Source organism: Staurois parvus, unplaced genomic scaffold, assembly GCF_062004578.1.
Source record: "Staurois parvus isolate SC_StPar_1 unplaced genomic scaffold, SC_StPar_1.0 ptg000639l, whole genome shotgun sequence".
Taxonomy (NCBI): domain Eukaryota; kingdom Metazoa; phylum Chordata; class Amphibia; order Anura; family Ranidae; genus Staurois; species Staurois parvus.
This window is the reverse complement of record NW_028318435.1, coordinates 3114469-3130630: the sequence shown is the minus strand read 5'-3', so window position 1 is coordinate 3130630 and position 16162 is coordinate 3114469. Positions and strand designations below refer to the sequence as shown.

General features: G+C 47.5%; 1 protein-coding gene across 1 annotated transcript in view; it reads left to right on the top strand.

Annotated features, from left to right (window-relative positions):
- The window catches only part of SCOC (short coiled-coil protein), a 47752-nt gene that overhangs the window by 17895 nt on the left and 13695 nt on the right, over nt 1-16162 (top strand). The window lies entirely within an intron of this gene.

Genomic DNA, 16162 nt, shown 5'->3' with positions numbered 1-16162 from the left:
TAAAGCAGGTGGTTAAAAGACCATCTATCTTGGACTAGATATGGCTGTGGATTTGGCAGATTTACCACAGGCCTTGTGTTTTGCAGTTGATGCCCTTAAGGATTCTATTCAGCATATCTCCCGCATGGCACCTCTGTCGGTACACATGCACAGAATCTTGTGGTTAAAGAGTTTGGTGGCGAAAGCATTTCACTGTACACAGGGTTCTGCTTGAAGGGAAAAATTTCAGGGCCAGTGCCAGAAGAAACCCTGGGTGCATAAGCTCACCAGGTCAGATTCTACGTCGTTATGAAGGGGCTCCCCCACTTGTGTGGGTGGGGGGGGGGGGGGAGACTTGGTTTTTGCAGAAATCTGGGAAGAGCTGATCCAGGACAAGTGGGTCAATGCTACAGTTGCTCAGGGATACAAACTGGCGTTTTTCAGGGGATTCCTGCTCCCTGTTTCTTAAGGTCCAATGTATCCTCGAATCCATTGAGAAGGAATTATTTGTTTAAGGCACTCCACCTGATATTGTCCTAGGGTGTGATTGTGGAGGTTCCAGCGAACGAAAGGTTCCAGGGATTTTATTCAAACCTATTCACGGTTCCAAAGCCAAATGGGGATGTAAGGCCTATTCTAGACTTAAAAGGGATGAACCAGTTCTGAAAGACTTGTTAATTTTGGATGGCATCAGTCTGGTCAGTAGTTGCATCTTTTACAAGAGGGAAACTTTCTAGTGTCCATAGACATCAAAGACACATACCTGCATGTGCCAATATTTCCATCTCATCAAAAGTTTCTGCGGTTTGCAATATAAACTTGGCATTTTCAGTTTGTGGCACTACCTTTTGGGCTAGCCACGACTCCGAGTGTTTACAAAGATTCTGGCTTCAGTTCTGGGGCTGCTCAAGCCTCAGCGAGTGTCGATTTTGGGCTATCTGGACAATCAACTGCTCAGGGGTTAGTCTGGTCCAAGCCTCAGAAACAATGTGGCCCTTGCGTTTCACACTCTGGAACACTTGGGCTGGGTGCTCAACTTTGAGAAATCGGCCATGGAGCCAGTACAGAGTCTGAAGTATTTAGAGTTGGTCCTAGACATTGTCCAAGAAAAGGTTCTGTCTCCAGGAAGGGCCACGCCCTGAGGGATCAGGTTTCGGCGTTTTAGCAGCAGGTAGTATCATTCCATTCGTCTGCATGAGGTTAATGGAGAAGATGGTATCCTCACTCAAGGCAGTTCCCTATATGCAGTTCCACTCAAGGCCTTTGCAGAGGAATATTCTGTCAGCATGGAACAAAAAGATTCCAATACTGGATTACCGCATGTTTTTGTGCCCCCAGCTGCTGCAAAGCTTGAATTGGTGGTTGGAAGTGTGGAATCTGGAAGAGGGAAGATCTTTCCCACCAGTGATTCGGAGGCTGGTAACAACCGATGCCAGCCTCTCTGTTGGGAGGCTGTTCCAGGGGACATGGTCACTGTAGGAAAGATCCTTCCCATAAATATTCTGGAGCTTTGAGCAGTGCGGCTTGCCCTGAGATATTGGAGGACCATGATTTATGGTTGGCCAGTCAGGGTCCAGTCTGACAATGCTACAGCAGTGGCATATATCAACCATCAAGGTAGTACCAAGAGCTGGAGGGCTCAGGAGGAGGTAGATCTCATTTTGGCTTGGGCACAAGGGCATGTTCCAGTTCTGTCAGTGGTATTAATTCCAGGGATAGAGAATTGGCAGGCGGACTACCTCAGTCGTCGGTTGTTTCCGGGGGCATGGGCTCTGCATCCTGAGGTATTCTCGGCACTCTGCCAGTGTTGAGGGTAGATCTATTTGCCCGTCCAGGTTCAGCAGCAAGGTGGACAGGTTTGTGTCCAGGATGTGGGACCCTCTTGCGATAGGAACAGATTCCTTGGTTATACCTTGATGGCCCTCAATATTTATGGCCTGCTCTGTGTCCCGTGATGTACGTGAAAGAAAATAGGATTTTTTTTCTACTTGCCAGTAAAATCCATTTCTTGGAGGTCCCTCCCTGCTTTCTGGATTTTCATTGCTTGCTACAAAAATTGAGTACTTCCTGTGTAGGAGGGGTTATATGGGGGAGGACTTCCTGTTTGACTGGTCAGCCAATGTCCATTCACCTATAGGTGGCATATATCCCACATAGTTAGTCATCTTTCATGGCCAGCTCTGTGTCCCGTTATGTACTCAGAGAAATGGATTTTACAGGTAAGTATGTAGAAAAAATCCAATTATTGCCCATATGCCGCACTTATATGTCCATGGGCCGCATAAATCCCTGTGGGTTATTACTAATAATACAATTTTTATCAACAAATCCTTCAATATAGTCCCTTGTCAGCCCCTCCAATAGTTTGGATAATATTGATGTTAGGCTGACTGCTGTAGTTTCCAGCTATATAGCTCAGCCCTTTTTTGAATATTGGTACCAATCTGCTTTTTGCCAACCATCAGATCCCATTCCGGTCAGTAAGCTGTCCTTATATATTGGGAATAATGGTCTGGCAATAACCTGGCTACGTACTTTTGCGGGCTCACAGATGAAAGCCATCTGATCCTGGTGATTTAGCCACATCAAATTTTTCACAACCTTTTTGAATACTGGCTTCTGTTAGCAACAAGGGTTCAGTCCTTGTTAGTAACATAGTTCTAGTAATAGTTTACTAAAAACTGAGGAGAAGAATGTATTTAAAGCAGTTGCCTTCTCCTTTTCACTCGGAACCAACTTCCCCTGACCTATCCTTTTTGTGTCCTAAATGCTCTGACGTTGGCTTTTTTTTTACTAGTAGCATATTTAAATGTTTTTGTTTTTTTTGGATTGTTTTTATTCTCCTCTGCCATGTCTCATGGTCTGTATTCGCTGCCCTGATTGTGTTTTTAACATTTGTTATTGCATTCTTTGTAGTGTTGGAATTCTGACGGCCATTTTTTGCTTGAATTTAGCCAACCAGGTTTACATAGTTAGTCTGGCTGAAAAAAAAGACAAAAGTCCATCCAGTTTAACTTTTTTATTTTTTTATATATTTCTCCTGAGGAAGGTTTACCTCTTTTCTTCTTTGGTGGTTTTTTTCTCTAAGATGATTATCCTATCACAATTCCCGTCTGCACTATAGCCACTGTGGCTCCTCTTCTGGGTTGGTTGACTCATCAATCTTGCCTTGCGGCACTGTACCCAGACCTTGCTTAGATGAAGATGTGGAACTGGCCTATAATGTTGCTCTGGGCACTGGATTCTGTGTGGCCACTTGTGGTGCGTCACATTGTTTGCCCCAAGGTGTTATAAAGGTCTTGCCTGCAGCTGAGCCCTCTTTTGCTTAACAATTGTACGGTCCCTGTAATGGACTCTACCATCTCTTGTCTTATGTACTTTAGGCTTCATTCACACTTCGGGGTTTTGAATTGCAGGCAGAATCGTATTTCTGCCCGCAATTCCAAATCACACTGCAGACGCAGCAGAATGCACCACGTGTGTTTGAGTGCCATTCTTCTTAATGGCACCTCAAACACCGTGTGATTTTGCTGTGATTGTCGCATGACACAAATGCGCTGCAAAACTCATTTCGCAAAGCTTGTTGCCCAAAAAGGGGCAGGAACTTCTTTTGGGTGACAGCTGCGCATGATGTGTTTTTTTTCTGCAATTGCAGTGCTATTCTGCTGTGCGACAATTGCAGCAAAATTGCACCACTTTTGAGGTGCCATTAACAATGACTGGTACCCAAACACGTGTGGTGCGTTTTTGCCACGACTGCAGTGTGATTTAGAATTGCAGGCAGAATTGCAGTGAAGGGTGAATGCAGTCTTAAGTACATTGATTGTGGTACAGATCACACTGTTAAGTTGAAAAGGGTTGTGGTTTTGTTTATTTCAGTAAGCTCACCCAATATTTTGCACAGACTGTCTTGTGAAAAGGCAAATCTGGAATTTCTTTATAGTAATAAAAAATCATGTTGCTGATAGGATCATATATGGAATAAAATACACGTTGACATCTGAAAACAGGTCTCATGGGAGAGCATTATGCTGTATTAAGTATTGTATCAGTTTATCTCTAGCAGGAACTATGTAATGTAATCTCAGGCAGAATTCATTGCTTCCTCCCACTCTTCTCTGCCAGGTTAATAAAATCTAAATTTACACAAATTTCCCCCATGGGTCTTTGTATTGTTACAAAGCAGAAATAGGCTCAGTGAGGTCAGTGCCATAACCTGCAGCATTTAACTTCCCCCTCATCTAACTGCATTAAAATGAAATTTGATGGGTTGCTATGGTTTGTTTTGATGGGATGCTTTGCCTTGTAAAATGCTCATTAGTCTATAGATAATTGGCAGTTGTATTCAGCAATACTGTTATGTGTTGATTTTTATTTCTGTAAATCTGATCGGTCCATTAAAATGCTAGTGTATATTCAACAACTAATCATCTTTTTTTCTTTTTCTTTTTTTTTTTTGAGAATCAGAACTGTGTTTTAAAAAAAAAAAAAATGGGCGGTGGGCTATTTACCAGTATTGTCAGTGGTCTCTGTGCATCAGATCTTTTACATACTAACCATACATTGTTCTGAATTTTCTCTCTGTGTGGAGGTGGCCATCTTGGTAGAGTTAGGGCTTTGCTTCCTACTGTAAGAAGCTCCATCAAGGAGAGAGCAGTAGTGACCTCAGCAAAAAGTGTTCAGAGGCACAGTGCCTGAAGCTAAGTTCATGTCTGTGTGTTGCGGGATTGTGCATAAAATCCCTTTTGCAGGTTTGCGGTGGTGCCATTATTTCCTAATGGATCCCCAGTGCATCTTGCTAGCATATGCCCCAAAATGCATGGTAACAAACTGCCATGAATTTTGGTGTGGTGCCAATTTGGAAAAAGGATCATGCACTTCTTTTGTGTGATTTTTGCACATAGGGCAGCCCTTTGAAGTGAATGGGCTGCCTTTTAAACACATTGCGCAAAAAGACCTAAACATTGTTGAACCTGCATAGGTGTGAAAGGAGCCTACTATCTCACACTGAAGATATACAACTATATACAGCTGCTCAGAAGTTTGCACACCCTGGCATAAATCATGAAATTTTGGCAATGATATTGAAAATATGACTGATCAAGCCAAAAAAAATCTTTATTTAAAGCGGAGTTCAACTACTGTAGCTGCTGACTTTTAATATTAGGGCACTTGCCTGTCCAGGGATCCAGTGGTGTCCTCACCCTATGCCGATTCTTCAATGGGCTGTTGGGTGCTGGCACCACATCTTGACTAAGAGAAACTGGTTTCCTATTGCGCATCCAGGAAGTGCGCTGCTCTTTGAAGTGTCCCAGAGGTCTGCAGGGGCGGGGGCAAACTTCCGTCTCCGTTTTTATGTGATAGACCAACACAAAGTGGCACATAATTGTGAAGCGGAAGGAAAATGATAAATGGTTTTCCACATTTTTTACAAATATCTGAAAAGTGTGGCGTGCGTTTGTATTCAGCCCCGCTGAGTCAATACTTTGTAGAACCAACTTTCGCTGCAATTACAGCTGCAAGTATTTTTGGGTATTGGATGGAGAGTGTATGTACAGCAATTTTCAAGTCTTTACACAGATTCTCAATTGGATTTAGGTCTGGACTTTGACTGGGCCATTCTAACACATAAATGTGCTTTGATCTAAACCATTCCATTGTAGCTCTGGCTGTATGCTTGGGGTTGTTGTCCTGCTGGAAGGTGAACCTCCCCCCAGTCTCAAGTCTTTTGCAGACTCTCAGAGGCTAGGTTCACATATGTGTGGGTGGTGCCGCTGCAGATCCGCACAAAAATCTGTACAACTGCACCACCCGCACAGATAAATGCGGACCCAGGGGCGGGTGCCATTAATTCTAATGGCACACCGCCCACACTGGAAATCGCAACCGTACTGGGAACCGAGGTTCCCATGCGAGCTGCATTTTCAGAAGAAGTGCAGGGACTTCTTCCCTGCATGTCCTGGGGCACGGGAGTCCATTCAAATGAATGGGCTCTCATGCCCGTGCAAAAACGTGGACCACAGGAACGCGGATATGTGAACCAGGGGTAAAAGGTTTTCTTCTAAGATTGCCCTGTATTTGGCTTCATCCATCTTCCCATCAACTCTGACCAGCTTCCCTGTCCCTGCTGAAGAAAAGCATCCCCATAACATGATGCTGCCACCATCATGTTTCACAGTGGGGATGGTATGTTCAGGGTGAGTGCAGTGTTAATTTTCTGCCACACATAGCGTTTTCCTTTTAGACCAGAAAGTTCAATTTCCCAAGTCATCTTCTAGGACAGCTCACTTGAGAGAGAGGGCTCCTCCCAGGAAACACCCGCTCCACCTTTTTTTCCCCTTTATAGGCGTCCTCTCTCCCATTGGCCCCCAGTTTTAGTGTTTCCTCCGGCCAGGAAGGAGCTACGCCCGTTTTTTATTTTTTATCTGGGCTCTCTGGCGGAGTACAGAGGGTCCCTGGCTGGGGCCCCCCCCTTCCTCCAAGCAAGGCAGGGGCCTTGTGAGGGGGGGGGACCTTTCAGCCAGTTTCACCAGGGATGCCCGTTGTGGGATGGGGGCGTCGGCCCCAGATGGTCCCAGCGGGGCTCTCCAGGGGGGTAGAGCCCGCTCCGCCGACCGAGGCATTGGTGCCTTTCCCTGGGGGTTCAGGTAAGTCTTACCTGCTCCTGGATCCCGGCAGCATGGCCAGGAGGCTCGGCTGCGGTGGGTCTGGACGCTGCGATCGCGTCACTTCCGGGCGCCGGGTGTCACTTCCGGCGCAGGAGCAGGGAACGGCCGCCGCCATCTTGGAAATGGGCGGCGGGCCGTGGAAGGAACCCGTGCCACGGCCGCTTCTCCACCGGCGGCCGTGAGAGGGGGGTCGGCGAGGGGGGATCGCAGGGGGGGGCGGAGCCCACCAGCCCCTGAAAAACCGTCGCACCGAGGCAGAGTCTGCGGCGGCATGGAGGCAGATCTGTCAGGAGCGGGGGAGGCCTGCAGTAAGGTAAGGGCCTTGTTTGGCAAACTTCCTTTTGTTTTTACCCCCCTCCTCCCCCCCCCCCCCCCCCTCTCCCCCCCCCCCCTCTCCGGGATGATTGGGTACCCCCCACGCACACACAGCCCCCCTCTCCCCCCCCCCCCCCCCCCCCCAGGCCCACATCTGGAGCTTGCACAGTGGCACAGGGGGGGAGGCGTTGCTGTTACAGACGCATGAACGCGTGTATCTCCTTGTCCCCAGATGGGCCCACAGGAGGAGGATAGAGGGGAGAAAGAAGCTCCTTGTGAGCAGAAAAAGAAGTGTGCCACTTGTAGGAAGAAACTGGCGAGCTCCTGGAGGAAGCAGCTCTGCCAGGGGTGCATAGACAAGCTCATCAAGAAGGAGTCTGGATCTCTTTTTAAAGACTTCCTACAGAATATGACGCAAGAGATGTCCAAGACATTTCACAGCTTCAGAGAACAGAAGCCGGGACCGGCCCAGGATGAGCCCCAACCGGGTACTTCTGGCACCCAAGGGGGGAAAAAGAGGAAGCTGGTAGCGCCGGTAAGGGACTGGGAGGACGAACAGTCGGACACCTCAGACTCGGAGGAGGGTGAGATTGAGGCTCAGGGCCCAAAGGCAGACAGGTTCCTTTTTCAGGTGGAAGACACGGAGGACCTGTTAAAGGTGATCTATGAGACCCTGGATCTGGAGGAAGAACAGCAGGACCTCTCCCTCCACGACCAACTGTACGCAGGGCTACAGGCAAAAAGCAGCCGTACATTCCCAGTACACCCTGCCCTATGGTCCACGATCAGGAGAGAATGGGAAGAACCAGAGAAGAAGGCTTTCCTTCCCAAGAACCTCAAAAGACGTTTCCCCTTTAAGGAGGAAGATGCCTCAGTTTGGGAGACTTGCCCAAAGCCAGACGCCCCTCTCTCGAGGATCTCGAAGGACACGGATCTGTCCTTTGAAGACGGTGGGTCCCTAAAAGACCGGATGGATCGGAAAGCGGACGCCTTCCTGAAGAGGGCATGGGAAGCGTCCGCAGTGAATTTTAAACCTGCAGTGGCAACGACCTGCGTGTCCAGAACCCTGGATGTGTGGTTGGGGCAGCTCCGTTCGCATCTGGAACAAGGCACTCCGGGGGAAGAGATTCTGAAGTCCCTTCCGGTGCTGGAGAAAGCGGTAGCCTTCATCGCGGACGCATCAGCAGAGACCATCAGACTCTCTGCTAGATCTACAGCGCTCATAAACACGGCAAGGAGGGCTATCTGGCTGAAATCGTGGCAGGGGGATCTGGCCTCCAAATCTAAACTCTGTGGCCTGCCGTTTGAAGGTAAACTCCTTTTCGGCCCGGAGCTGAATTCAGTCCTGGAAAGGTCGGCCGACAGGAAAAAGAGCTTCCCGGTCCCCAGCAGGCAGGTTGGACGGAAGGGGTTTCGCCCATCCAGGCGATACGCGTCAAGGGAAGCTAGGTTCCAAACCCAGCGCCCAGGCTGGGGCGCAAGAAGAGGCAGGAACGAGCCGAGAGGCAGGGGAGGTTTCCTTTTCAACCCCGGCCAGAATAGACCCAAAACCCAGCCGAAGTGACTGGAGAGGCCAGGTGGGAGCGAGACTGGGGCGCTTCCACGCACAATGGCTAAGGATAACCCAGAACACCTACATTCTGGAGGCCATCCACAGGGGGTACAGAATGGAGTTCACAAGGGCCCCCCCTCAGAGATTCTTTGCAACACCCCTGCCAAAGGACAGGGCTATGGCGGATGCGCTGGTGGACCTCCTACAAAATATGCTCAGTCAGAACGTTATCTGCCAGTTGAGAGAAGAGGAAAGGGGACGTGGATTCTTCTCCCATTTCTTTCTAAGGAAAAAACCGTCAGGTACTTACAGGATGATATTGAATCTGCGGAAGGTGAACGAGTTCGTGAGGCCCAGCAAATTCCGTATGGAATCCATATACACGGTGAAGGAACTCCTTTCACCTGGGGTGTTCATGGCCTCGATAGATCTGCAAGACGCATACCTACATGTCCCGATAAGAGAAGATTCCAGGAGATTCCTGAGGTTTGCGCTGGAAGGAGAAAAGGGTCCGGTGCTATTTCAGTTCAACACACTCCCCTTCGGCCTGTCGTCGGCCCCGAGGATATTCACCAAGATTTTAGCGGAGCCTTTAAGAGTTTTGAGACTGGAAGGGATAAACATTATCCCCTATTTGGACGACCTGCTTGTATTTGCGGACACAGAGGGAGGCCTGAGATCGCACATCGAACGTACGATATCTTTTCTGGAAAGTCTGGGGTGGCTTATCAACAAGGAGAAGTCACAGCTAACCCCCTCCAAGAGGATTACGTACTTGGGGTACGTCCTGGACTCCGCACAGGCCCGATCGTACCTAACATCAGAAAAAGCCCTCAACCTGCGGCAGGACACAAGGGCCCTCCGGAGGATGTCGACCTGCACGGTCAGGACCGCGATGAGAATAATCGGGCGGATGACAGCGGCAATTCCAGGGGTGCAATGGGCGCAACTTCACTCCAGGGTGCTGCAAAATCACACCCTTTCCCACTGGGACGGCAGCCGAGCAGGTCTGAGTTCCAGGATCCGCATCACGCACGAAGTGAAGGAATCGCTAAGGTGGTGGGGAAGCAGCCTCACCTTGGAACGAGGAAGAAGTTGGAGGCTGGCCAACCCACTGCGGATCACCACGGATGCAAGCATGACTGGTTGGGGCGCCCATATGGAAGACGGCCTGGCCCAGGGCACGTGGAGTGCAGTAGACTCCAGCAGGTCGTCAAATTACAGGGAGCTGCTGGCAGTTTTCAAGGCACTTACGACCTTTCAGGAAAAGATAAGGGGGAGAGGTGTCCAGATTCTCTCCGACAATACCACTGCAGTGGCGTATTTGAACAGGCAGGGAGGCACAAGGTCCCCAAGGCTGATGGAGTTGGCCGGATCCCTCCTGAGCTGGGCGGAGGAAAACCTGGAGTTCATCACGGCAGTACATCTGAAAGGGGACCTGAACCAGTTGGCGGATCAACTGAGCCGAAGAGAGGTCATCCAGACAGAATGGTGCCTCAGCCAGTCAGCGTTCGATCAGATTTGCGCCAGGTGGGGCTCCCCCTCTATCGATCTATTTGCCAACGGCCAGAACACAAAGCGGGAAAGGTACTTCTGCCTGCAGAAAGACCCCAAAAGCGAGGGGATAGATGCGCTAGCCCAGCAGTGGGAAGGAGACCTCCTTTATGCCTTCCCTCCATTCAGACTACTGCCGAAGGTTATTCAGAAGATCCGGGTGTCTCAAGCCAAAGTTATTCTGATCGCGCCATTCTGGCCCAAGAGATCTTGGTTCTCCCGGTTGAAGGAGCTCAGTTTAGCAGACCCTTGGATGATACCACCCACGCGCGATTTACTCAACCAAGGGAGGGTGATGCATCCTCATCCAGAAAGGCTGTCCTTAGCGGCGTGGCTTCTGAGCGGGACAGGCTAGCGGAAAAGGGGCTCTCGGCAAGAGTGATCGCCACCCTTTTGGATGGCCGGAAGAGGTCGACGAACGCCTTGTACGACAAGGTCTGGAAGAAGTTCTCCGCCTGGAAGGTCAGAAACGAAGCACCGGGCACGCCCATTTTGCATACAGTTCTTGAATTCCTTCAAGCCGGGGCGGATAAGAGTCTGGCCGCCAATACCCTCAAAGTACAGGTAGCGGCTCTGTCGAACTTTCTCGAGCTGAGGTTGGCGGCAGACCCATTAGTAATCAGATTCCTGAGGGCTATCTCCAGGCGCCGTGCCCCGTCCTTGCCAAAACTTCCATCATGGGACCTGGGCACAGTCCTGAAGAGCTTTCAGCGGGGGCCTTTCGAACCGCTGGATGAATGTTCGCTCAGATCTTTGACTCTTAAAACCATCCTCCTCACGGCACTAGTTTCTGCCCGCAGGGTCAGCGAGTTGCATGCCCTTTCAGTGATCGAGCCGTACTGCACCATCTTATTGGATAGAATCATCCTCCGCACGGACGCGGCCTTCCTACCTAAGGTCGCGTCACACTTCCATAGATCTCAGGAAATAGTAATACCTTCCCTGGAGGCCGATCCGGGCAGCGCGGAGGACTGTAGCAGGTTAGACGTAAGACGGTGTTTGATCACGTACATCGAACGCACAAAGACATGGAGACGCTCGTCCCGGCTTTTCGTCCTATTCCAGGGACCAAGGAAGGGGGACGGTGCCTCCAAGGGCACCATCGCCAGATGGATCAGAGAGGCAGTTTCGGAAGGTTACAAGTCGGCAGGCCTGTCACCACCCCCCGGCCTAAAAGCCCACTCCACAAGGGCCACTGCGGCCTCCTGGGCGGAAAAAGGGGGGGCCTCCCCCGGACAGATCTGCAGAGCCGCGACGTGGTCCAGTTTCGCCACCTTCACTAAACATTACAGGCTGGATCTGATCGGCAGCAAGGACCAGGCATTTGGCAGGAAGGTCCTACAAGCAGGGTGCCCGCCCTAATGTACGTATTTCTATTCTACTCCTCTCAAGTGAGCTGTCCTAGAAGATGACTCGGGAAAACGCAGTTATTTACCTGTTAACTGTATTTCCAGGAATCTTCTAGGACAGCGTAACTCCCCCCCGATTACTGTTTGATCACACGATTATGTGCAGGTATGTTGCGAACCTATGGGGGATATCTTTATTACTGGTTTTCTTCTTTGTTTTTCTCCTAGGCCTTCGGTCATATTCTTATACTGGGGGCCAATGGGAGAGAGGACGCCTATAAAGGGGAAAAGAAGGTGGAGCGGGTGTTTCCTGGGAGGAGCCCTATCTCTCAAGTGAGCTGTCCTAGAAGATTCCTGGAAATACAGTTAACAGGTAAATAACTGCGTTTTTGGTCTCATCTGACCGGAGCACCTTTATTCACATATTTGCTGTGTCCCCCTACATGGTCTCTCTCAAACTGCAAATGGGTCTTCTTATGGCTTTCTTTCAACAATGGCTTTCTTCTTGCCACTCTTCCATAAAGGCCAGATTTGTGCAGTTCACGACTAATAGTTATCCTGTGGATAGATTCTCTCCCACCTGAGCTGTGGATCGCTGCAGCTCCTCCAGAGTTACCATGGGCCTCTTGGCTGCTTCTTTGATTAATTCTCTCCTTGCGCGGCCTGGCAGTTTACGTGGATGGCCATGTCTTGGTAGATTTGCAGTTGTACCATACTCTTTCTATTTTAGGATGATGGATTGAACAGTGCTCCTTGAGATGTTCAACGCTTGGGATATTTAAACTTCGCCACAATTTTATCCCTGACCTGTCTGGTGTGTTCCTTGCCCTTCATGATTCTGTTTGTTTACTAATGTTCTCTAACAAACCTCTGAGGGCTGCACAGAACAGCTGTATTTGTACTGAGATTAAATTACACACAGGTGAACTCTATTTACTAATTAGGTGACTTCTGAAGGCAGTAGGTTCCACTAGATTTTAGTTAGGGGTGTCAGAGTAAAGGGGGCTGAATACAAATGCACGCCAGACGTTTCAGGTATTAATTTGTAAAAAATGTTAAACCATTTATTATTTTCCTTCCACTTCACAATTATGTTCCGCTTTGTGTTGGTTTTTCACATAAAATCCTAATAAAATACATTTTGGTTTTTGGTTGTAACATGACAAAATGTGGAAAATTTCAAGGGTTATGAATACTTTTTCAGCGCACTGTATATACTGGACATTTTATTTTTTATACTTGTAATGGCGGAGATCAGTGACTTATTGTGGGACTGTAATAGTGTGGTGAGCAATCTAACACTAGCTGATGCTGGCTGGGAGGTATGCTAAATGACACCAACCTCAATAGTGATACTAATACAGTGATCTGTGCTAATACTAAACCCTGTTGCTGTACTAATGACACTGGCTGGAAAGGGGTTTACCAACACGGAGCTCTGTTCCATGAAAGGCGATCAGCGGGTCCCGGCGATCAGTTTCTGTCCCACTAATCCGCTTGTGCTGTAATGCAACGCAGCATAGCTGAGGCATCGGGCACGTGCCCCACCTGGAAGCACTGATTACTTGCCAGATAGGTGATCCAATGCAGAGCGGCCTCCCTGCAGTAGTATATCTGCATGGGGTGGTCGGGAAGTGGTTAGTGAATTTCACATCTAAAGCACCATTCTACTAGCAGAAATCCATCTATTGATACACTTTTATTGTGAAAATGTCCTTGCTGGAGTGGCTAGCAGTCTAGGCTGATGTGAAGCTATGATGTGGAAAAGCAGACTGCAGTCCAGTGCATAGGCATTAGTAGTTAATGTATCTGCTGGAGGAGCTGCTAAATGGTTTCCGGTAACAAATACTCTCTAAAAGCACAGATTGTAGTTTGTTTGTCTGCTACCAACAGCATTCCAGAAGAAATGCTAAATTAAAGACAATTGTTTCATTATTAAGAAAGCTCAAGGGAATACAGTATAAATAGCAGAAACAGAACAGAAAGGCAGTCCAAAATGGTATTTATGCGGGAAGCCTGTGCACTTACAGTGCCTTGAAAAAGTATTCATACCTCCTTGAATTTTTCCATATTTTGTCATGTTACAACCAAAAACGTAAATGTATTTTACCAGGATTTTATGCCATAGATCAACACAAAGTGGTACATAATTGTGAAATGTTGAAACCATTTATCATTTTCCTTCCACTTTTTACAAATATCTGAAAAGTGTGGCGTGCATTTGTATTTAGCCCCCTTTACTCTGATACCCCTAACTAAAATCTAGTGGAACCAATGGCCTTCAGAAGTCAGCTAATTAGTAAATAGTCCACCTGTGTGTAATGTAATCTCAGTATAAATATAGCTGTTCTGTGAAGCCCTCAGAGGTTTGTTAGAGACCATTAGTGAACAAACAGCATCATGAAGGCCAAGGATCACAACAGACAGGTCAGGGATAAAGTTGTGGAGAAGTTTAAAGCAAGGTTAGGTTATAAAAAAATATCCCAAGCTTTAAACATTTCACGAAGCACTGTTCAATCCATTATCCGAAAATGGGAAGAGTATGGCACAACTGCAAACCTACCAAGACATGGTCGTTTACCTGAGTCCCAATAAATTACATTTGTTTTTGGTTGCAACATGACAAAATGTGGAAAACTTCAAGGGGTATGAATACTTTTCAAAGCACTGTGCTCAAATACCCCCCCCCCCCCATCCTCCTCCCAGAGAAGATGTACATTACAGACATGACAGTATAGAAGTTCATTATAAGTCTAAAGCATTTTAACTGGCTTTTGAATAGCACATTTAATATTTGTGTGTACTAAGAACACCATAAAAAAATTAACTCCATGCAGCTTTAAAAGACACAAATATTGAAGCTCCGTATTCAGGAACACATCCTTAAATGTAATCTTTAATCAAACAATACAAGTACATTTATTTGACTTTGTATCTGGTTCATGTGGTCCTTGTACAGCAGAGTTCAGACTAGGGGAGGGAGAAGCAGCAGAAGGAGACAGTTGGTTGTTACAGGGTGAGGATCATCCAGAGACCTGTATATGTCATTGAACTGCGGTGACGAAAAATCAAGTCTCTTGCCCTGCCAGACAGGACTGTGCTATGTAGCAGAGCTGTGTAAATCTCAGGACTAAAACCGGCCATGTTAATTTTTCACTTCATTCGTGTTCCAGCTGCGACATGCAATTTTTCATGCCCCAATTGAAAGTTCCTTATTTAACATGCTGTTGTGTTTTTTTTAAGACAAATTAAACAAACTATGACAATCGTATGGGCCATTTTCATTTTTTGATCGATAGAACATTTGGTTTTTGACTGTGTGCTTGGCTTAAGTGACAGGCTTGCAAGTCCATTGGCAGGTAAAAACCGTTTCCATATGTGTATGTTATCTGTCTGGAGTTCCTTTTAGACAGAAATGTCATTTGAGTGCACTAAACACACAAAAAAATTTTCTTTAACTCTGTGGGGGGAGTTTATGAGCTGTATGCCACTTGTATGTTTGCTGCCCTTTCTTTATTTACAACTTTCATTCATGCTGGATAGTGTAGCTTTCACTATACTGCAGTACTTCAACTATGAGAGCTGCGGCTCTCCTACAAGAAAACCTTGTTCCTCCTTTCCCCTTGTATGCTCAGATTCCTTGTATTCTTTGGATGCATAGCAGATGATAATGTTGGGAAAAGACCCAGGTCCATCCAGTCCAACGTGTATGTGTGTGGTTTCACTTCTAAAATACAGAATACTGTACATGTCCCTGTATATTTTGCTCACCAAAGAAGACCTCTAGTAGTTTGTGGTGTGTGTTTTTTGTTTTGTTTTTTAAATTTGCCAAGAATCCCAGCTGATACCATCACATGGGAAAAAAATGTCCATTTTTGCTGATCTGATCATAAAGAATCCTCCCAGGAATTTCTGTTTACACTGGATTTTTTTTTTTGTCACAAAAATTGCATACGTCAGGCATTAAGGGGGGTGGAATTAATTGCTGAAACCGAGTAGAAGTAGATGTTTTCACTTTGGTGGAACTCCACATTCCAGCCTAGTCTGTGGTCCAGGTGTGACAAATTGGCAGGCAGATTTTTTCCGGTCCTCAGCATCTGACCCCAGAGGAATGGTCTGTTCACCTAGAGGTCTTCAACTTTTTCACCTGGACCAGGGATCCTTGGGCTCTTGCAGAGAATGCCCTTTGACTCTACGGGATCAGTTTGACTTAGTACTCAGACCTCATCAAACTCCTGTTGGACTTTCTGTAGGTTCCACCAGATCTTCTGCCATAGGGTCTTGTCAACCATCCTTCTCGGTTGCTGACATTAACAGAGTGGCTGTTGAAGCCCATGTCCTAAGGAAAATGGATCTCCTGAGCTCAGCCATCCTTACACTCCTAAAAGCTAAGAAATCGACTTCAGCAAAGTGTGCAATCCCACCTGAAAGGCCTATTTTGCCCCAGGAAGTACTCTATTGGATGAATTTTGTCTTTCCTCTGGTCTGGATCCGCATTTGTTTTTAACTGGAAGATGGGCCTAACTATAACTAGTCTTTAAAATGTTCCATCCTCCTGCCTAACCTGTATAAAAAAGATGTGTGTACTTGCCTATTTTTAATCCACTCCTGTCCAGTTATGTGATCCCGCAGCTCTGGCTCCCCTGTGTCAGTAAGCGGCTGCTGAAGAGGAGAGGAGGCAGTGCTGACTTGGGAGCTGCAGGATCATGTGACTAGAGTGGATTGAAAATGGGTAAGTACACAGA